Source organism: Haematobia irritans, chromosome 2 (assembly GCF_050003625.1).
Source record: "Haematobia irritans isolate KBUSLIRL chromosome 2, ASM5000362v1, whole genome shotgun sequence".
Taxonomy (NCBI): Eukaryota; Metazoa; Arthropoda; class Insecta; order Diptera; family Muscidae; genus Haematobia; species Haematobia irritans.
Window position 1 is genome coordinate 182,140,912 of NC_134398.1, and position 25,448 is coordinate 182,166,359.

Sequence of the window (25,448 nt, forward strand, 5' to 3'; positions counted from 1 at the left end):
GAACTTGGGTATGCAAGGACAATCGCAAAAGGTCAATTTAGTTCAAACCCATCCAAATACACACAAATACACACACACATACAAATATTACAAAAATTTTTCTAATATAGCATTGGTACAAAGTCGTTTGTATTGTCATAAATATTCGTTTTCTTTTTGGAATTTATGAAAGTACCATACAGCAGAGAGCAGGGTCAAAATGCTAACAACAATGAACCGTCTAATGACCAGGCCATTTGGTTTTTCTAATTTTCTACGAAAATAATTCAAATCACGTTTGAATGATTGTTTGCTTGTTTTACAGGCAAATTGTTGGTGATTGAATGTTTGCTTTTGTTTCGTTTCTATATTTACCCAGAAAAACCTTTTAGGTTTTTTTTTTAAGGCTTTTAACTACTTCATAGGGATTTTGCTTTGTATCCTATTGGATGAAAGGATTTATGGGATGCATAAGAACATTTATTTTAATTGCTATAAGGATTTTTGACATTTATTAGCATGGCTTTATTGACCCCCACCATTTTTCTCTGCTGTGACTTTGGGTGGGCTATGTTATTTAGAGTGTACAAAATATAAATAAATTAAAAATTCCAATATTGTAAAACCCCTTTTTTCTTATGTTAAAATATTGAAAATTTTACGATAGTTGCAAATGTTTTGTCCGATACTGTATAACCTCAAAAGTGTCAAGCTTTACGATACGAACTTTAACTCCTTTTATGCTGAAAATTCATCATAAAGTGGAAAGCTGCAATTTCAAAAGTCGTTTTAGAAATAGCCGCAACAGGTGTAAGCCGACATTTTCAATTTTTAAAAAGTTTAATAGCTGCTAAATCAGCTTTCGACAGTCGAAAGTTAATTTTTTTAATTTAAAAAGGAGAATGGTCGAAGAATGGACTCAAAGTCGCCGATTTAATTCTCATTAGAATACCAAGTCCTGGTTCCAAATGATTTCAATTTTCCTAATTGTTAATGTTCGGCACTTCCTACTGCAAATTGGATTTTCAAAGAGAGGTATTACATCTGAATGTCATAAACAAAAACTCAGCACTTCGTAAATAAATTGACTTATTTCTTAAGCTTTCACGACTTTACCTCTTAAAGTTTTCATACACATAAATCCACTACACTCAATATTCTCATGAAACCCAATCGCAAAGTCTCAACATGACATTTTTCTATTGTGTCAGTAAAAACATGAATGTGTGTGTGTGTGTGGGTGTACTTTGAAAATTCAATGTCTATTGTTTTCTCAGTTCTGTATGTCTGTACTCAATATTCCTTTATGGGTTATCCTTAGTGTCGTATCGTAACTTGTAAGATATACAAGAAATGGACAGGACCATCATTGATTATGATCATGAGAAGAATATTCACAAATATACACCAAGAAACAAAAAAACACCCATACACACACCTATTCTCACATCTACTATGCACTCAAACTAAAAACCAGCAGGGCTCTAAGAAAAAGTACCAGAACTATTACAAATTTCTTTTGTTGCGTGTGTGTGTGTGGCTATGTAACAGCGTTGCCACAATGAATTTTTATTTTGGACCAACATTTTTACAAAATTGGACAAAATTCGTACCAGCGTACAAAATTTTACTTCAATAGAAATTTTTGGTAAAATTTTTATTTCTATATTCTTTTTTAGAAAATTTTGTCAAAACTTTATTTCTATAGAAAATTTTTCTAAAAATTTTATTTCTATAGAAAATTTTGTCAAAATTTTATTTTTATAGAAGTTTTTGTCAAAATTTTATTTCTATAGAAAATTTTGTCAAAATATTATTTCTATAGACGAATTTGTCAAAATTTTACTTCTATAGAAAAATTTGTCAACATTTTATTTCTATAGAAAAATTTGTCAAAATTTTATTTCTATAGGAGATTTTGCCAAAATTTTATTTCTATAGAAAATTTTGTCAAAATTTTATTTCTATAGAAAATTTTGTCAAAATTTTATTTCTATAGAAAAATTTGTCAAATTTTATTTCTATAGAAAAATTTTGTAAAAATTTTATTTCTATAGAAAAATTTGTCAAAATTTTATTTCTATAGAAAAATTTGCCAATATTTTATTTCCATTTGTTTTGTTTTGTTATTGTTGGTTTTGTTCTTTAAGCATTGTTGTCGTTTTTTTATTTCAGCTTAAAACCATACATTGACTAAACTACAATATTTTATTTCTAAAGAAAAATTTTGTAAAAATTTTATTTTTATAAAAAATTTTGTCAAAATTTTATTTCTATAGAGAATTTTGTCAAAATTTTATTTCTATAGCAAAATTTGTCAAAATTTTATTTCTATAGAAAAATTTGTCCAAATTTTATTTCTATAGAAATTTTTGTCCAAATTTTATTTCTATAGACAATTTTGTCAAAATTTAATTTCTATAGAAAATTTTGTCCAAATTTTATTACTATAGAAAATTTTGTCAAAATTTTATTTCTATAGAAGAATTTGTCAAAATTTTATTTCTATAGAAAATTTTGTCAAAATTTTATTTCTATAGACAATGTTGTTAAGATTTTATTTCTATAGACAATTTTGTCCAAATTTTATTTCTATAGACGATTTTGTCAAAATTTTATTTCAATAGATAAATTTGTCAAAATTTTATTTCTATAGAAAATTTTGTCTAAATTTTATTTCTACAGAAAATTTTATCCAAATTTTGCTTCTATAGAAAATATTGTCCAAATTTTATATTTATAGACAATTTTGTTCAAATTTTATTTCTACATTCTACATTCTTTCATTTCTTTTGGAATTTTTGTCAAAATTTTATTCCTATCGAAAATTCTGTCAAAATTTTTTTCTATAGACAATTTTGTTAGTTTTACAGAAAATTTTGTTCAAATTTTGTTTCTATAGAAAATTTTGTCCAAATTTTATTTTTATATACAATTTTGTCCAAATTTTATTTCTATAGAAGATTTTTTCAAAATATTTCCATAGAAAATTTTGTCCAAATTTTTTTTCTATAGATTTTTTTTTTCAAAATTTTATTTCCATAGACGATTTTGCCAAAATTTTATTTCTATAGAAAATTTTGTCAAAATTTAATTTCAATAGAAAATTTTGTTAAAATTTAATTTTAAAATTAAAAAAAAAAAAATTTGTCGAAATTTTATTTCTTTAGAAAATTTTGTCAAAATTATCTTTCTATAACAAATTTTGTCCAAATTTTATTTCTATAGCAAATTTTGTCCAAATTTTATTTCTATAGAAAATTTTGTCCAAATTTTATTTCTATAGAAAATTTTGTCAAAATTTCATTTCAATAGAAAATTTTGTTAAAATTTCACTTTTTTTAGGAATTTTTGTAAAAAATGTATTTCTATAGAAAATTTTGTCAAAAATTTATTTCTACAGAAAATTTTGTCAAAATTTTATTTCTATAGAAAAATTTGACAAAATTTTATTTCTATAGAAAAATTTGTCCAAATTTTATTTCTATAGAAAATTTTGTCCAATTTTATTTCTATAGAAAATTTTGTCAAAATTTTATTTCAATAGAAAATTTTGTTAAAATTTTATTTCTATAGACAATGTTGTCCAAATTTTATTTCAATAGAAAATTTTGTATAAATTTTATTTCTATAGAAAATTTTGTCAAAATTTTTTTTTCTATAGAAAAGTTTGTCACAATTTTATTTATATAAAAAATTTTGTCGAAATTTTATTTATATAGAAAATTTTTTCAAAATTTAATTTCTATAGAAAATTGTGTCCAAATTTTATTACTATAGAAAATTTTGTCCAATTTTTATTTCTATAGACGAATTTGTCAAAATTTTATTTCTATAGACAATTTTGCCAACATAGCAACATTGCCAACATATAGCAAATTTTGTCAAAATTTTATTTCTAGAAAATTTTGTCCAAATTTTATTTCTATAGAAAATTTTGTCCAAATTTTATTTCATAGACAATTTTGTCCAATTTTTTTTCTTTAGAAGATTTTTTCAAAATATTATTTCTATAGAAAATTTTGTCCAAATTTTATTTCTATAGAGAATTTTGTCAAAATTTTGTCAAAATTTCACTTCTGTAGGAATTTTTGCCAAAATTTTATTTCTATAGATAATTTTGTCAAAATTTTATTTCTATAGAAAATTTTGTCTAAATTTTATTTCTACAGAAAATTTTGTCCAAATTTTGTTTCTATAGAAAATTTTGTCCAAATTCTATTTTTATAGACAAATTTTATTTCTATAGAAGATTTTTTCAAAATATTATTTCCATCGACAATTTTGCCCAAAATTTATTTCTATAGAAAATTTTATCAAAATTTAATTTCAAAAGCAAATTTTGTCAAAATTTTATGTCTAAAATTTTATTTCAAATTTTATTTCTATAGAAGATTTTTGCGAAATATTATTTCCATAGAAAATTTTGTCAAAATTTTATTTCTATAGACGATTTTGTCATAATTTTATTTCTATGGAAAAATTTGTCAAAATTTTATTTCTATAGAAAATTTTGTCAAAATTTAATTTCTTTAGGAAATTTTGTCAAAATTCCAGTTCTATAGACAATTTAGCCAAAATTTTATTTCTATAGAAAATTTTGTTAACAGTTTATTTCTATAGAAACTTATAGCGCAAATTTTTATTTCTATATAAAATTTTACATTTTGCATAATTTTGTATTATACATTTTTGTAATTTATTCTTGGCTATTAATTTCTATATTTATATTTCATTTGTTAAAATTTTATTTCCACAGGATATTTTGTTAAAATTTTATTCTTGTAGAAAATTTTGTTAAAATTTTATTTCTGTAGAAAATTTTGTTAAAATTTTATTTCTATAGAAAGTTATCGCAAAATGTTATTTCTATATAAAAATTTTACAACATTTTTGCATACTTTTGTATTTACACAAAATTTTTTTAAAGTTTATTTTTCCCTATAAATTTTATTTCTATAGAAAATTTTGTTAAAATTTTATTTCTATGAACGATTTTGTGAAAATTTTATTTCTATATTTTTTTTTAAATTTTATATCTAGAGAAAAATTTGGTAAAAATTTTATTTCTACAGAAAATTTTGTCAAAATTTTATTTCTATAGAAAGTCATCGAAAAATTTTATTTCTATATACAATTTTTACAAACTTTTTGCATAATTTTGTATCTATACAAAATTTTTTTAAGTTTTTTTTGGCTATACATTTTATTTCTATAGAAAATTGTTCTTATTTCTATAGAAATTTTTCTTATTTCTACAGAAAATTTTGTCAACATTTTAAATATTTTGAAAAATTACTGATTTGACGAAAATGGACCAAAATCAAGCAAATTCCATTTGGTGCGCACCATCGGACCAAATTTAAAATTCAATAATTTTTTGGACCAATTTTGGTCCGAACGGACCAAAATGGCAACCCTACTATTTATGCCAACAATACAGTTAGATGATGCTCTTTGGTTTGGTACTCAATGCCATGGTATGTTTGTCTGTATCTCTACAACAACATTTCACATGGTGAGTACTTGTGAGAGTTAATATACCAATGGCCTTATGGTGTATCTGGAAAATTGTATACAGCACATCTAAATGTGTATCGATGTGTATTTGCTTTGTGTACATGTCCTGTGGATAGTTTTACTTTTGTTTTTGTTGTCTTTTATACCATTTTATGCTGTTATCGTTTGATTTTCCTAGTCGACTACCACTGCTTCTGCTGCTGCTGAGAGTACTGATGCCACATGCTACTCTACTGCTACTAAAGGGTGATTCTTTTGAGGTTAGGATTTTCATGCATTAGTATTTGACAGATCACGTGGGATTTCAGACATGGTGTCAAAGAGAAAGATGCTCAGTATGCTTTGACATTTCATCATGAATAGCCGAACGATCTGCCACAACGTCGAATTTTCAGTGAATGGGCCCTAGAAATGTTGGCAGAAAATCCGCTTTTTTATCGACAAATTTTGTTCAGCGATGAGGCTCATTTCTGGTTGAATGGCTACGTAAATAAGCAAAATTGCCGCATTTGGAGTGAAGAGCAACCAGAAGCCGTTCAAGAACTGCCCATGCATCCCGAAAAATGCACTGTTTGGTGTGGTTTGTACGCTGGTGGAATCATTGGACCGTATTTTTTCAAAGATGCTGTTGGACGCAACGTTACGGTGAATGGCGATCGCTATCGTTCGATGCTAACAAACTTTTTGTTGCCAAAAATGGAAGAACTGAACTTGGTTGACATGTGGTTTCAACAAGATGGCGCTACATGCCACACAGCTCGCGATTCTATGGCCATTTTGAGGGAAAACTTCGGAGAACAATTCATCTCAAGAAATGGACCGGTAAGTTGGCCACCAAGATCATGCGATTTGACGCCTTTAGACTATTTTTTGTGGGTCTACGTCAAGTCTAAAGTCTACAGAAATAAGCCAGCAACTATTCCAGCTTTGGAAGACAACATTTCCGAAGAAATTCAGGCTATTCCGGCCGAAATGCTCGAAAAAGTTGCCCAAAATTGGACTTTCCGAATGGACCACCTAAGACGCAGCCGCGGTCAACATTTAAATGAAATTATCTTCAAAAAGTAAATGTCATGGACCAATCTAACGTTTCAAATAAAGAACCGATGAGATTTTGCAAATTTTATGCGTTTTTTAAAAAAAAAAAGTTATCAAGCTCTTAACAAATCACCCTTTACTACACACTGCTGTTATCTGTATTATATTAAGTCAGAGGATACTGATTTATTTAAGTTCGATTAATTCGTTTCCTGTACGTGTATTCTTCCATTCATTCGTTCACTTCACTCTGGCTGAATCAAAACGATACAGACATGCCTTGCAGATATTCTCAGATGAATGCGTGCTATTGTGTGTCCAATGATGAGCTCGGCTTATTGTGAAAAGGATTCATTTTTAGACGTTACTTCTTTGTGGAGATCTTTTCTATGCGAAAAACTGTTTAAGAACTTAACAACAGATAGACAAAACTACTCGTACAAATAGGAGGATATAGATTAGTGTTAACAAAAAAAAAAAGGATAATTATCTGCAGGTGGCAAATGGAGTTAAAGTATTTTGTTTGTATTTTTCGTTTAAAGGAGAATTAGAAATATTCAAGGGGGGTAGAGATGTTAAGAACAAATGTTTTCTACAGGGTGTGGTGATTTTTAGATGGTGAACTAAAATTAAAACGGACTTAAAGACTATGGCTCATTTTGAAGAGTCTGACGAAAATTTCCTATAGCAAAGAAATTTTGACAAAATTTTCTATAACAAAGAAATTTTAACAACATTTTCTTCAGCAAAGAAATTTTGACCAAATGTCCTATCGTAAAGAAATATTGATAAATATTGATAGAAATAATTTTGTAGGGTCAAAAAATCTTGGCAAAATTTCTTTAAAAATGAAATTTTAATAATATAGCAAAAAAAATTTATACAAAATTTCTTATAACAATGAAATTTTACTTTATAAATAATTTGATTAATGAATATATATTATATATTAGATATTTATTTATAATTTGTATTTTATTATTTATCAAAAAATCCTTTACCAAAAATTTCTCCAACCGATCCATAAGGTGTAGTATCTATGACCATAATTAAATTTTTCTGTTTAAAAGAAAACAACTTCGAACAAGCTAATTTCCATAGATAACAAGGAAATAGATTTTTTCCCAAAAAAAAGACAAAACTAAATCATTCCCAAATATATGAAAACCAACGACACAACGACAACCCAAAAGATATGGACAATTTCTATGCCATCGAAAAACGACAAAACAATGTTCAAAAACCTTTAAAGAAAGATTTATAAACTTTCTACTTGCAAACTCTCCAAATGTCTTACAATATAAAGTTATTTGCTGTTAGAATTAATGGCAACTTATTTTTTTGTGGAAATAAATAAGAAAGAGGATTGCCGAGAAATAATATAAAATTTTTTTGCTATCGTTTAGTTGTTTGAGACATTTTCCGATGTAGTCCTCAGATAGTAACCGAAGGCAAATATACAACAGTGGTTTAGAAAAATTTCTATTTTGGTTTATCTCAACAATTGGATATATTATATTCAAGGATATAACACGGAGCAGTGGCGATTGAAATCAAATAACATAATGTGGACCACAAATTTTTGTGAACGTTTCATTTCGCGAGGAAATTTTATTATAATTTAAATAGGATTTTTTTCAAAATTTCATTTCTACAGAAAATTTTGTCAAAATTTTTGTGCTATAGGAAATTTTGTTAAAATTTTATTTCTATAGGAAATTTTATCAAAATTTTATTTCTTTAGAAAATTTTGTCAAAAATTCATTTCTATAAGAAATTTTGTCAAATTTTTTTTGCTATAGGAAATTTTGACAAAATATTAATTCTATAAGAAATTTTATCAAAATTTCATTTCTATATATACGAAATTTTGCTAAAATTTCATTTCTATAAGAAATTTTGTCAAAATTTTTTTGCTATAGGAAATTTTGTCAAAATATTATTTCTATAGGAAATTTTATCAAACTTTCATTTCTATAAGAAATTTTGTCAAAATTTCATTTCTATAAGAAATTTTTTCAAATTTTTTTGCTATAGGAAATTTTGTCAAAATATTATTTCTATAGGAAATTTTATTATAATTTCATTTCTATAAGAAATTTTGTCAAAATTTCATTTCAATAGGAAGTTTTGCCAAAAATTTTTTCTATAGGAAATTTTGTCTAAATTTTATTTCTAAAGGAAATTTTATCAAAATTTCATTTCTATAAGAAATTTTGTCAAATTTCATTTCAATAGGAAATTTTGTCAAAATTTAATTTCTATAGGAAATTTTGTCAAAATTTAATTTCTATAGCAAAATTTGTCAAAAATTTCATTTGCTATAGGAAATTTTGTTAAAATTTCATTTCTATAAGAAATTTTGTTAAAATTTCATTTCTATAAGAAATTTTGTCAAAATTTTTTTGCTATAAGGAATTTTGTCAAAATATTATTTCTATAGGAAATTTTATCAAAATTTCATTTCTATAAGAAATTTTGTCAAAATTTCATTTCTATAAGATTTTTTTCAAAATTTTTTTGCTATAGGAAATTTTGTCAAATTTTCATTTCTATAAGAAATTTTGTCAAAATTTCGTTTCTATAAGAAATTTTGTTAAAATTTTTTTGCTTTAGGAAATTTTGTCAAAATATTATTTCTATAGGAAATTTTATCAAAATTTCATTTCTATAAGAAATTTTGTTAAAATTTAATTTCTATAAGAAATTTTGTCAAAATTTTTTTTGCTATAAGGAATTTTGTCAAAATATTATTTCTATAGGAAATTTTATCAAAATTTCATTCCTATAAGAAATTTTGTCAAAATTTTATTTCTATAGGAAATTTTATCAAAATTTCATTTCTATAGGAAATTTTATCAAAATTTCATTTCTATAAGAAATTTTGTCAAAATTTCATTTCTATAAGAAATTTTGTTAAAATTTAATTTCTATAAGAAATTTTGTCAAAATTTTTTTGCTATAAAGAATTTTGTCAAAATATTATTTCTATAGGAAATTTTATCAAAATTTCATTTCTATAAGAAATTTTGTCAAAATTTCATTTCAATAGGAAATTTTATCAAAATTATTTTCTATAGGAAATTTTGTCAAAATATTATTTCTATAAGAAATTTTATCAAAATTTCATTTCTATAAGAAATTTTGTCAAAATTTCATTTCAATAGGACATTTTGTCAATTTTTTTTTTGCTATAGAAAATTTTGTCAAAATTTTATTTCTATAGGAAATTTTATCAAAATTTCATTTCTATAAGAAATTTTGTCAAAATTTCATTTCTATAAAAATTTTTTTGAAATTTTTTTTTGCTATAGGAAATTTTGTCAAAATATTATTTCTATAGGAAATTTTACCAAAATTGCAGGAAACAGGGAATTTCACAAAATTTTATTTTGTCAAAATGTCATTTCTATAGAAAATTTCATTATTATAGGAAATATTTTAAAAATTTCATTGCTATAGGATTTTTTTTTGCTATATGAAATTTTGTCAAAATTTTATTTCTACACTGGTAGAAAAATGTTTCGTATTATTAACGAACGGGCTTCGTTGATTATTTTTCGTTAATATTACGAAATTTTTCGTTATAAGAACGAAAGTGATCGTTAATACAACGAAATCAATCGTTAAAAGACAATTTTGTGTTTTGGTTTTTCGTTATATTAATGAAACACGTTTCGTTAATATTACGAATATTAACTTTCTAATTTTTTCAAGAATTAGAATAAAAAAAATTTCCAAGATGAAATTATTATAATCATTTGCACATAGAGAGTAACTTTTGGACACTTTTAAACTAAACAGTCGTTTTATATACTCTGAAACTGGAATTGAAAATTTCATTTATAAAACGAAATCGATCGTTAATATAATGATATGGCTCGTTAAAAAATAAATTTTAAATTGTTATATTTCGTCATATTAATGAAATATGTTCATTAATAATACGAATGGGAGTTTGAGTATTTCTGCCTCTCCTTACTCTCTCTCTCTAAAACGTCTCTTCATACTCTCTCTAGCGTGTATGTAATTGGTACATACACATCTTAGTATGGCAATAAGCACATGTGTGCGTGTGCGTCTTGAAAAACAAACGGTAAAAAGTTCAACAGAAAACTTGTCTGATGGGCAAACATTAACAACATTTACGTTCTTTTCGCTGAAGAGTGCACACGCTCATTACAGTTTCGTTGTGAATAATAAACATAGATGAGTGAGGTTAGTTAAATTGGTGTTTTTTGTATATTCGCAAGAAATTTAGTGTACATTTTTAATCTTTAGTGAAAATGCCCCGGGGACGGTGATACGATTATCATTTTTTGATCTTAGAAATAAGAGGCTTTTTTTCTTAAGTGAAAGTCACAATATATGTTTATTATATTACTTAATTTATCATTAAATATTATTTCTTACTGTATATAAACCATATTTCAAAGATCTTAACAAAAAATAATACACTACCAATTACTACACTCAAATGCGCTAATTGGTTGGGTTTCATTAATATAACTTTTGTGTTCATTTATACAACGTTCGCCTTTCATTCATACAATGAATAATTTTCATTCATACAACGTATAAGCTGCACCCATACAACGTATAAACTGCACCCATACAACGAATAAATTTCATTCATACAACGAATAATATTCGTTAATACAACGAAAAGGCTACGTAATAGCAACGTAATTATTCGTTAATACTACGAAATGTATTCCATAAAGTGTTTCGTAAATATAACGTAAAATTACGTTGTTATAACGAAATGCTACGTTGGCTGACTTTTAATGAAGAATTTCGTTAATACAACGTAGAAATTCATCGTATTAACGAAACTTTTTCTACCAGTGTATAGAATATTTTATCAAAATTTCATTTCTATAAGAAATTTTGTCAAAATTGCAGGAAACAGGGATTTTCACAAAATTTTATTTTGTCAAAATTTCATTTCTATAGGAAATTTCATTATTATAGGAAATATTTTAAAAATTTCATTGCTATAGGATTTTTTTTTCTTCAAAATTTTATTTCTCCGTTGATGGAGCTTTGGACGAAAAAAGGCCATTTCTTCATATATAAAAAATTTCAAGCCACAGTGCACTATCGTATATTTAGTTATTTTGTTTTTGAGGCGGTGACAGTATTTATTTTGAAAATGTTTTATTATACAAATCGATGGCTAGAGATCGATAAAGTCAATGTTTTCTTTTTTCACCGTTTATTTTTTTTATTATTCTTAGGTCAAAAGAAAATAAATTGAAATTTTATGCTTATATTCATGTAGTCACATCATCAAGGAAAACTCAAGATAAACAGGAGATATTCTACCCTACCCCATGGACAATAAATCGAAATTCATGGAACACTGACAAAACTTATGGAAGTGGAGGGAGAGGGGGAAAACAAAACTCAAAACATGGTAAATCGAAAAAAGTATCTTAAACAAAATAATGCAGTGGCGGCAATAACAAACTGGGAATGTCGCATAAGATTAACGTGAAACTTTCACCACCTACCTACCCACGCACCTCGTCTCGCCTACCTACCGACCCAAACAAAGGACCTCCATTAAATTCTCTCTTATAGCTATAACAAAAATTCCAAACTAAAGTCCTGCCATACTCCTCTTACCATCTTCGTCACAATGACCCTGAGTACAAAACATTTGACATCAAGGTTAAACATATGTCTGCCGGTACAAGGCGATGGATATTTGAGAGAAGTTCAAGTCGTGTTTTTTTGTTTTTGTTTCACGGTTCGTTGAAAAGACATAAATCACTACGGAAAGAAATTCTCTTTTTTATCTTCTTTTGGCGTAGCATGGAATTTGTTTAACAATGCAGAAGAAAAACTATATCTGATGTAGAGACTATGGAACATTCACTTTTTCCTTTGTTTTATGGTCTTTTCTTTTCAATGCAGCATTTTTCTCAATTAGCTTTTTGGGGTACAGGGGGAATAGTGTTGTTTTTGTCATTTTCAAGATAAGATACTCCCGGCGAATTAAAATTCAATAGAACAGTTTTCTTTTTTCTTTAGGTTAACACATCCATGAAAGTTGTTAATTAAAGATCAATGGGGCGGGTGTGAGTTGTCTGTTTTCTTTTGTAAAGTAGTAATCCTTAAGGTGGACTAAATCAAATCATTGTACAGGATAAATTACAATATGTGGATAAAGTATACTGAAAACTTATCGTACAATCGTACGTAATGGAAAAGAAAAAAATATGATGAAGCACTCGAAACACGCCCAATTTGACAAAATTTTCTATTGAAATAACATTTTGACAAAATTTTCTATTGAAATATAAAATTTTGACAAAGTGTTCTATAGAAATAAAAAATTGACAATAGCTTCTATTGAAATAAAATTAAAAAAAAATTCTGTAGAAATAAAATTTTGACACAATTTTATATAGAAACGAAATTTTGACACAATTTTATATAGAAATCAAATTTAAAAAAAAAAATTGTATAAAAATAAAATTTTTGACATAGAAATAAAATTTTGAAAAAGTTTTCTATAAAAAAAAATTTTAACAACATTTTCTATAGAAATAAAAGTTTCGACAAATTTTTCTACAGAAATTTTGACAAAATTTCCTACAGGAATGAAATGTTGGCAAAATTTTCTATAGAAATAAAATTTTGACAAAATTTTCTCTAGAAATAAAATTTTGACAAAATGTGCTATAGAAATAAAACTTTGCAAAAATTATCTACAGATATAAAATTTTGACAAAATTTTCTATAGAACTAAAATTTTGACAAAATTTTCTGTAGAAATAAAATTTTGATAAAATTTTCTATAGAAATAAAATTTTGACAAAATTATCTACAGAAATAAAATTTTGAAAAAATTTTCTATAGAACTAAAATGTTGACAAAATTTTCTGTAGAAATAAAATTTTAACGAAATTTTATATAGAAATCACATTTTAACAAAATTTTATATAGAAATCACATTTTGACAAAATTTTTTATAGAAATCTCATTTTGACAAAAATTTTTATAGATATAAAATTTTGACCAAGATTTCTTTAGATATAAATTTTTCTATAGCAATAAAATTTTGAAAAAATTTTCTAAAGAAATAAAATTTTAACAAAATTTTCTATAGAAATAAAATTTTGACAAAACTTGCTATAGAAATAAAAATGTTCATACAATTTTCTATATAAATAGAAAAAAGAAATAACATTTTAACAAAATTTTATATAAAAATCACATTTTGGCAAAATTTTATATAGAAATCACATTTTCACAAAAACTTTTATAGATATACAATTTTGACCACAATTTCTGTAGAAATCAAATTTTGACAAAATTATCTATAGAAATAAAATTTGGCAAAGTTTTCTACAGTTCAAATCAAATATTTCAAATAAAATATTGACAAAAATTTATACAGAAATAAAATTTTGACAAAATTATCTATAGAAATAAAATTTTGAAAAAATTTTCTGTAGAAATAAAATTTTGACACAATTTTATACAGAAATAAAATTTTGAAAAAATGTTCTAAAGAAATAAAATTTTGACACAATTTTACATAGAAATACAATTTTTACAAAATTTTCTATAGAAATCAAATTTTGACAAAATATTCTATAAAAGTAAAATTTTGACAAAGTTTTCAATAGAAATAAAATTTTGACAAAAATTTTCTATAGAAATACAATGTTACAAAATTTTCTCTAGAAATAAAATTTTGACAACGTTTTCTATAGAAATAAAATTTTGACAAAAATTTTCTATAGAAATATAATGTTGACAAAACTCTCTGTTCAAATTAAATATTGACAAAATTATCTATAGAAATAAAATTTTGACAAAATTTTCCGTAGAATAACATTTTGACACAATTTTATATAGAAATACAATTTTGACACAATTTTATATGGAAATAAAATTTTGAAAAAATATTCTATAGAAATAAAATTTAGACAATGTTTTCTATAGAAAAAAAAATTTAGACAAAAATTTTCTATAGAAATAGAATTTTACAAAATGTTCTCCAGAAATAAAGTTTTGACAAAATATTCTAAAGAAATAAAATGTTGACAAAATTTTCTAAAGAAATAAAATTTTGACAAAATTGGAAATCAGTTTTGGAGAAAAATATTTTTGTTGTTGTTGTTGTAACAGTTTTTAATGGAGTTTCATCCATTTTGTTTTATGCTTGTGTAGTTCAACTAGTAGCCAGATCTAGGAACTCTGCAACAAGAATGGGATGTGTCCAGAGTGATCTGGTTGAGAGACGGGTAGGCTTAGCTAGGCAAGCGAAAATGTGACGATTGTCATGTGGCCCTTGATTACAGATGGGACACACGTCAGCTACGCTGCTATCAATCACTGATAAGTAGGAATTCAGGCAGCTGCACTTGCCTGATCTTAACATAATTGGGCCAAAACTACCCTGGTCTGCCGTGGGAGGTCTCTCTCCTCCGGTGCTATGGGCGCGGTCGGACTCCGAGAACAGGATTAACCTTGTAGCTTCTCACCGCTTCAGCTACAGTATCCTCATGAATCCAGTTCAGACCTGTCTGGTATGCTGCCAGATCTAGAGGCTCTCTTTTATAACGCGGGATCTAGGGCTCTAGAAGGTGAAGACCAACCCTTACATTCCTGGGTGGAGGTTGTCTATCCACAAGATGGTAATTTGGATGACAACTACAATAGCAACCCAAGAGGTACTGCTTTGACAACATGTAATTGTGTTTATTTTTTTTTCTTTTTTTTTTTGGTATGATGTTCTACCAATTTTGATAGATTATTTTTGACTCAAGTGACAAGCTAGCAATCTGCATAGAAGTCAGTTAAAAATATCGACAGTTCTTAATAAATGGATACAATTATGTAATAAATAAAATATATGAATATATAACCACATAAATCAATTTTAATAGACTACGACTTTTTTACATTGTCGTTATTATTTGAATCTTCTAGTAGTGAAATTTATGTACATTTACTGAATATAATAAGTATATAATAATCGAAGAAATATTCATTCTATAAAGAAGAAATACTATTGCTACTACTACATTATCATGCCCCCTTATGAATTCTTTTAAATATAAGCAAAAATAAACTTTAACCATTAGCGAAATTGTAAAGTATAAAAAATTGTCAATGTTTATGTCATCATTCAAATGTATGGCATAGATGGTTTCAAAATTTTAATATTCATCTGAAAGTTGGGTTTCCCATGCAAACTTTACAGACTTCTCGTCGCAGTTTACTCTTCATTATTAAGCTAAATAGGAAAAAATGGATATTACCACCATACCCAAATTTTGGTTCCTATCTAGCATTTCTCTTCCGTTACATTCTCTACTCCTAACTTATTTTTGTATTTTTTTTTTTTTTCATTATTAAACCACAAAAATAGTTTTGTGGCTAATTTAATTAAAAATTTATAAAGCGCCACAATGTGTGTATCATTGGTCTTTCTACTATAAATGAGTAGTAGGACTCATGAATTTATTATGAGATATGGTCGGATGAAATGGGTGAAATGCAAATGCTCTCCCTCTCTCTTTTCACATTATGAATTTTTAATTTTTTTTTTTTTTGAAAAATACTTCAAGAAGTTTTTTTTTTAACAGTTTTATCGAAGGGTAGCTGTAGCAACTTAAACAAAAATAAATTAATAAAATAATGGAATGAACTTATTCCAGAAAACAGTAGTAGACTTCATGAATGCAATAAGGAAAGTAAAGACAACAATAAACCTAAAGAAATTAACCTTAAGCTCAATGATAAGTTGAGCTTCACAAAATAGCCCTCACAAAACTCACAAATGGTATAATAGGACATTGATCATAACCAATTACAAAAACCTACAGGCTTTGGTTGAGCTCCTGCTTTGTTTCTTTCTTTTCTCATCAATATCCAACCAATCCTTTTGGGTTTCTAATTTCTAATATTAACTAAGTTTTGAATGCTATGCGTAGCATTTCCTAATTTGAAGACTCTTAAATGAGTTTATTACTTTTTTACTTCCTTACAATCAGTGTTGCCACATTCCCCCACATTCCCAAAAAACCCTAAAAATTCCCCTACAATACTTTTCATTCTATAAAATAAAATTTTGAAAAAAATTTTCTATAGAAAAAAAATTTGAGAACATTTTCTATAAAACTAATATTGCGACAAAATTTTCTATAGAAATAAAATTTTGACAAAATTTTCTATAGAAATAAAATTTTGACAAAATTTTCTATAGAAACAAAATTTTGACAAAATTTTCTATAGAAAAAAAAAATTAAGAAAATTTTCTATAAAATTAATATTGTTACAAAATTTTCTATGAAAATAAAATATTGACAAAATGTTCTATGGAAATAAAATTTTGACAAAATTGTCTATAGAAATAAAATTTTGACAAAATTTTCTATGGAAATGAAATTTTGCCAAAATTTTGTACAGAAATAAAATTTTGACAAAACTTTCTATACAAATAAAATTTTTAAAAATTTTCTATAAACTAAAATTGTGACAAAATTTTCTTTGGAAATAAAACATCAACTTTTCTATAGAAATAAAATTTTGACAACATTTTCTATAGAAAAAAAAAATTTTGAGAAAATTTTCTATAAAACTAATATTGTGAAAAAATTTTCAAAGGAAAAAAAACTATTGACAATAGGAATATTTTCCATAAACGATATTTCAGAAATGCTTCAGGAAAATGATTGACACTCGTTTTGGGGCAAAATGACACCATCATTACTGAGAGGGGCTAATTCACCACTAATCAACGTTTTGGTGTTCGGTCTCAAACGTGAAACTTTGTATAAAATTTTGCCAAAATCTGGTATAGAAATAAAATTTTGACAAAATTTTGTATAGAAATAAAAATTTGACAAAATTTTGTATAGAAATAAAATTTTGACAAAATTTTGTATAGAAATAAAATTTTAACAAAATTTTGTATAGAAATAACATTTTGACAAAACTTTCTATACAACTAAAATTTTTAGAAATTTTCTATAGAAATAAAATTTTGACAAAATTTTCTATAGAAAGAAAACTTTGACAAAATTTTCTATAAAATAAATATTGTGACAAAATTTTCTATGGAAATAAAACATTAATTTTGACAAACATTATTTTTGACAAAAGTTTCTATAGAAAAAAAAATTGAGAAAATTTTCTATAAAACTAATATTGTGAAAAAATTTTCAAAGGAAAAAAACTATTGCAAAAATTTTCTATGGAAATAAAATTTTTACAAAATTTTCTATAGAAATAAAATTTAGACAAAATTTTCTATAGAAATTAAATTTTGACAAAATTTCTTATAGAAAAATGAATTTGAGAAAATCTTCTATAAAACTAATATTGTGACAAAATTTTCAAGGGAAATAAACTATTGACAAAATTTTCAGTGGAAAGAAAATTTTGGCAAAATTTTCTATAGAAATAAAATTTTCTGTGTAAATAAAATTTTGACAAAATTTTCTATAGAAAAAATTTGACCAAATAGTCTATAGAAATACAATTTTGACAACATTTTGTATAGAAAAAAAATTGGTATAGAAATAAAATTTTGACAAAATTTGCTATAGAAATAAAATTTTAACAAAATTTTCGTTATAAACAAAATGTTCACAAAATTTTCTATATAAATAAAATTTTGACACAATTTTGTATAGAAATAACATTTTGACAAAATTTCCTATAAAAATAAAATTTTGGAAAATTTTCTATAGAAATAAATTTTTGATAAAATTTTGACAAAATTTTCTATAGAAATAACATTTTGAAAAAATTTTCTATAAAACTAATATTGTGACAAAATTTTCTATGCAAATAAAAGTTTGACAAAATTTTCTATGGAAATAAAATTTGGCAAAATTTTCTATGGAAATAAAATATTGAAAAAAATTTCTATGGAAATAAAATATTGACAAAATTTTCTATGGAAATAAAATTTTGAAAAAATTTTCTATAGAAAAAAAATTAGGAAAATTTTTTATAAAACTAATATTGTTACAAAAGTTTCTATGGAAATAAAATATTGAAAAAATTTTCTATGGAAATAAAATTTTGCCAAAATTTTATATAGAAATAAAAGTTTGACAAAATTTTATATAGAAATAAAATTTTGACAAACTTTTGTATAGAAATAAAATTTTGATAAAACTTTCTATACAAATAAATTTTTTAGAAATTTTCTATAGAAATAAAATTTTGACAAAATTTTCTATAGAAAAAAAGTTTGACAAAATTATCTATAGAAATACAATTTTGACAACATTTTGTATAAAAAAAATTTGGTATAGAAATAAAATGTTGACAAAATTTTGTATAGAACTAAAATTTTGACACAATTTTGTATAGAAATAAAATTTTGACAAAATTTCCTATAAAAATAAAATTTTTTATTGAAATAAAATTTTGCCAAAATTTTATATAGAAATAAAATTTTGACAAAATTTTATATAGAAATAAAATTTTGACAAACTTTTGTATATAGATAAAATTTTGACAAAATTTTCTATAGAAATAAAATTTTGACAAAATTTTCTATATAAATAAAATTTTGACACAATTTTGTATAGAAATAACATTTTGACAAAATTTCCTATAAAAATAAAATTTTGGAAAATTTTCTATAGAAATAAATTTTTGATAAAATTTTGACAAAATTTTGTATAGAAATAATATTTTGACAAAATTTTCTATATAAATAAAATTTTGAAAAAATTTTCTATAAAACTAATATTGTGACAAAATTTTCTATGCAAATAAAAGTTTGACAAAATTTTCTATGGAAATAAAATTTTGACAAAATTTTCTATGGAAATAAAATATTGAAAAAAATTTCTATGAAAATAAAATTTTTACAAAATTTTCTACATAATTAAAAAAAAATTCTAGAGAAATAAAATTTTGACAGAAATGTCTATACCTGCTCCAGAGCAACCAAAATGTAAAAATTATTAAAAATTTTTGTTGAGTCCCTACATTGTGTTTATACGTCTCTACAAGACGCTAAAACTTAGAAAATAACCTACATGTAGGGAATTTCCACTACTTCTGGCAACACTGCTTACAATAATCTTCTCTCTATTTCTACCTCATGTCTGTGATGATATCAATAGACACACTCTCATATGACATTTTAAACGTAAAAAGTCTGCATTTGGCATTTATATTTGTCGGAGGTAGTTTTTAAAAATAATTTATATCATATAATACGCCCACTATCATGGCGATAGGATATGACAGTTGCCATGGGATAACATTATGAACAATAACAACAATAACCTTGATACGAGTAATGTGAAACATATTCGTTAGGAATCTACAAAGAGTTGCTTGGAAAAATTCGGAAAATTAGGGGTAAACAAATGAGAAATGCTGGGCCTATTTACCAAAAGCAAAATCCATATACATTTCGTTTAATTAGCGAAAACCTTTTATAGTCCTCAAGAAAATTAATTCTTTTACGGTAGATGTATTTTAGTCCAATAGACGTCAAATTTGGATCGGAATAGAATCTATTGATTTTGGAAGATATCGGTTCAGATTTAGTTATGCATCCCATATATATCTGTCTACCGATTTAGACTCGTATGAGCATCGAAGGGTAAATTTTCATAACAAAAAATTCAAAAATTCAAAGGCCCCATATATATTTATTCTAAGGATTTGGCAAAATGGCCAACATTTTTTTGTATAATCGCCACTGCTAAGTCCCACCCAGAAAAAAGTGAAGCCACCTTCATGAAAAATTTAAACTAAAATATTTTAGTAATTGCATCACGACACAAATAAGTTTATAATTTTTTCCGACTTGAAGAAAATGTATTAAAAATAATATCGTTTCAGTTGTTCAAGAAAATTTGATAATGTAAAGAAAAAATTGGGATTACAACTCTTTAGAAAAAAAATTGGAAGTTGTTTTAAATGCACAACTTTAAAAACTCTCCCTAAATTAAAGTCAACCAATTTTCATGAAGTGCTCCCTCGTTACTGAGTGCCGCTCGATTCCAATAGTTAGTCCAATGACAAGGGACCTCGTTTTTATAGCTGACGTTTTAACTTACGCTGTAACAACTTACGGCATGGTCACACTGGACAAATATTTGACAAAAATTAAAATCATTTTTATCTCATATTGAATACATTACATCACAATAGTCAATAATAGGGAGTCACCGTGGTGCAATGGTTAGCATGGCCGCCTTGCATACACTGCTTCGACCGAACACCAAAAAGTTTTTCAGCGGTGGATTATCCCACATCAGTAATGCTGGTGACATTTCTGAGGGTTTCAAAGCTTCTCTAAGTGGTTTCACTGCAATGTGGAATGCCGTTCGGACTCGGCTATAGAAAAAGAGGCCCCTTATCATTGAGCTTAACATGGAATCGGGCAGCACTCAGTTATAAGAGAGAAGTTCACCAATGTGGTATTCACATTGGATTGAATAGTCTAAGTGAGCCTGATACATCGGGATGCCACCTAACCTAACCTAACCTAGGTTAGGTTAGGTTAGGTTATGTGGCAGCCCTAACCTAACATCACAATAGGAATATTTTCCAAAAACCATATCAAATATTTCAGAAATGCTTCAGGAAAAAGATTGGCACTCATTTTGGGGCAAATGTTTGACCAAGCCCTTACACTGAAAAAAATATTGTCGTGAGGTCAAAGATTTCATGTCTTAAAAATACGAATACAAATTTTGCTTAGAATAGAAGACGCATTTCTCTAAAATAAAGTTATTTTCCTTGTCCAAAAGTCGATAAACTTTTCAATGAAGTCGTATTGTCCTTATAATTAAGTGATTTGTCTTAAAAATGGGTATCTTAACATGAAAGAAAAAATTTATAGGCTAAGGTCAACTTGACTTTAATAATTCAGAAAAATTTAATGAAATTGTCTTTAAATTTGTTGTCTTTTTGCATCTTGACTACAAAGCAAAAAATCGTTCAAATATAGGACATGTTTTTCAAAACTTTATTTTAAAGAAGTTTTTTACTTCAAACATAGTATAATTTCTACTGGAAGTCGAGTCCTAATTTGGAAAATAAAGTTGCCGTTAACTCGTTTTTAAAGGACTTTGATAGCATATGAAGAAAAAAAGCTGAGAAAGCGAAAAATTAAAATTTGCTTCCTAGAAGCAAGTACACAAAACCTAAATTTAAAAGAGACTTGTGTCTTAAAAGTATCCTTACTTGTATTCTCCGCTTCTTTGGCTCGGAATCAATAACAAATTTTTTAAAGTAAAGACAAAATCTTTGGAACCGAGTATGCTTTTTTTTCAGTGTAGAGAAGCTTTAAAGAAATGTACTGAGAGGCGATAATTCACCACTAAACATCTTTTTGATGTTCGGTCTCACACGTGACACTTTGTATACAAAGAGGGTATGCACCCGATGGTACCAGAAACAAAAGGTTCATTCACATCTGAATGAAGGGAGCGAGCCACTTTTAGTTTTAGAGTCAAATATAATGCAGTCAAACTAACACGCTTGAATTCCAATACGAACAACTTTATTTCTGTATAAATAGTAACCTAAAGTTGGTTGCAACACGGCCACACTGTAAAAAAATTCCAAATTTTTAGGACAAATTGACCTTAATTCAATAGAACTTTCGTGTTTGAAGAATCCTCCAATTCTAAGGACAAAATGCCTGCCTTAAAACGTTTATTCAATTTTGGTTAATGCAAAAAACTTTGTGCCACCGAAGAAGTGTTTTTTCTATGTTGAAAAAACTCATATTTGTATTTTAAGTATAGCAAGTATATATGGCCGTAAGTTCGGCCAGGCCGAATCTTATGTACCCTCTACCATGGATTGCCTAGAAACTTGAACTAAAGACTGTCATCCACAATTGAATTACTTGGGTTACGGTAACACTTGCCGATGGCAAGGTATCTTAAAACTTCCTTAACACCGTCTTCTAAATTATAAGTTAGTCCATGCGGGGAATATATTAAACCAAAAAGGCGGATTAAATACGTAATTAAATCAGTTTGGCAAAATGTTTAATAAAAATAACATTTTGACAAAATTTTCTATAGCAATAAAATTTGACCAAATTTTTTATAGAAATAAAATTTTGACAATATTTTCTATAGAAATAAAATCCTCACAAAATTTTTTATAGTAATAAAATTTTGACAAAATTTTCTATAGAAATACAATTTTGGAAGATTATTTTTGGGGGTCGGCTATATATAACTATAGACCGATATGGACCAATTTTGGTATGGTTGTTAGCAGCCATATACTAGCGCAACGTGCCAAATTTCACCACGTATCAAATTTCAACCGGGTCGGATGAATTTTGCTCATCCCATAGCTCCGGAGGTCAAATGTGGGGATCGGTTTAACTGGCGGTTATATATAATTAAGACCGGTATGGACCAATTTCTGCATGGTTGTTCGAGACAATATATTAACACCACGTACCAAATTTCAACCGAATCGGATGAATTTTGCTCTTCCAAGGGGTTCCGGAAGTCAAATCTGGCGATCGGTTTATATGGGGGCTATATATAATTATGGACCGATATGGACCAATTCCTGCATGGTTGTCAGAGACCATATACTAACACCATGTACCAAATTTCAGCCGGATCGGATGAAATTTGCTTCACTTAGAGGCTCCGCAAGCCAAATCTGGGGATCGGTTTATATGGGGGCTATATATAATTATGGACCGATATGGACCAATTCCTGCATGGTTGTCAGAGACCATATACTAACACCACGTACCAAATTTCAGCCGGATCGGATGAAATTTGCTTCACTTAGGGCTCCGCAAGCCAAATCTGGGGATCGGTTTATATGGGGGCCACATATAATTATGGACCGATATGGACCAATTCCTGCATGGTTGTCATAGACCATATACTAACACCATGTACCAAATTTCAGCCGGATCGGATGAAATTTGCTTCACTTAGAGGCTCCGCAAGCCAAATCTGGGGATCGGTTTATATGGGGGCTATATATAATTATGGACCGATATGGACCAATTCCTGCATGGTTGTCAGAGACCATATACTAACACCACGTACCAAATGTCAGCCGGCTCGAATGAAATTTGCTTCTCTTGAGGCTCCCCAAGCCAAATCGGGGGATCGGTTTATATGGGGGCTATATATAATTATAGACCGATGTGGACAAATGTTTGCATAGTTGTTAGAGACCATATACTAACACCATGTACCAAATTTCAGCCGGATCGGATGAAATTTGCTTCACTTAGAGGCTCCGCAAGCCAAATCTGGGGATCGGTTTATATGGGGGCTACATATAATAATGGACCGATATGGACCAATTCCTGCATGGTTGTCAGAGACCATATACTAACACCACGTACCAAATTTCAGCCGAATCGGATGAAATTTGCTTCACGTAGGGCTCCGCAAGCCAAATCTGGGGATCGGTTTATATGGGGGCTACATATAATTATGGACCGATATGGACCAATTCCTGCATGGTTGTCTGAGACCATATACTAACACCATGTACCAAATTTCAGCCGGATCGGATGAAATTTGCTTCACTTAGAGGCTCCGCAAGCCAAATCTGGGGATCGGTTTATATGGGGGCTATATATAATTATGGACCGATATGGACCAATTCCTGCATGGTTGTCAGAGACCATATACTAACACCACGTACCAAATTTCAGCCGGATCGAATGAAATTTGCTTCTCTTGAGGCTCCCCAAGCCAAATCGGGGGATCGGTTTATATGGGGGCTATATATAATTATAGACCGATGTGGACAAATGTTCGCATAGTTGTTAGAGACCATATACTAACACCATGTACCAAATTTCAGCTGGATCGTATGAAATTTGCTTCACTTAGAGGCTCCGCAAGCCAAATCTGGGGATCGGTTTATATGGGGGCTACATATAATTATGGACCGATATGGACCAATTACTGCATGGTTGTCAGAGACCATATACTAACACCACGTACCAAATTTCAGCCGAATCGGATGAATTTTTCTCATCCATGAGGCTCCGAAGGTCAAATCTGGGGATCGGTTTATATGGGGGTTATATATGATTAAGGACCGATGTGGACCAATTTTTTCATGGTTGTGAGAGACCATATATTTACACCATGTACCAAATTTCAACCGGATCGGATGAATTTTGTTCCTCCAAGAGGCTCCGCAAATCAAATCTGAGTCTGGTCCGATATGGCCCATTTTCAATACTATACGACCTACATCAATAATAACTACTTGTGCCAAATTTCAAGTCGATAGCTTGTTTCGTTCGGAAGTTAGCGTGATTTCAACAGACGGACGGACGAACGGACATGCTTAGATCGACTCAGAATTGCACCACGACCCAAGATATATATATACTTTATGGGGACAATATTTCGATGTGTTACAAACGGAATGACAAAGTTAATATACCCCCCATCCTATGGTGGAGGGTATAAAAATCTATGTACTCAAGACAATATGTTACTGATTATACATTTAAAAAGGCCTCAGACTATAACACCTTCAACCTTAGACCCATTTTCAGTGTCATGGGATGGATAAATTACAAATTGTATTTTTCTATAATGACAGACAGACACAATATAGCCCAACTCAAACCATATTGAGTCTGTCCACCACCCATCTTCAGAACATTGTTGGCGGAGAGCTACAAAACCCCCATTGGTTTGTTAATGACACGAAGTGTTTGCCTATCCTGTAATTCACTTCACTTTAAGACATTGGGGAATAGCCCATGAGAAGATGATTGCGTATGTGTATTTTTATGTGTGTATGCGTGGGTTTTATGCATTTGAATTTTTTTGCTCTTGTAAAATTTTCTGCTTGAACAATTAATTAAATTCATTGAGATAAAATAAAATTCTTTCATTGTTATTTGTTTTGGACAAACCAATGAACTCAAACGT

General features: G+C 27.4%; 1 protein-coding gene across 6 annotated transcripts in view; it reads right to left on the reverse strand.

The window, feature by feature from the left end:
- Positions 1 to 25,448, reverse strand: part of bru1 (bruno 1) — a 618,688-nt gene that overhangs the window by 202,577 nt on the left and 390,663 nt on the right. The gene's annotated exons all lie outside the window — the stretch shown is intronic.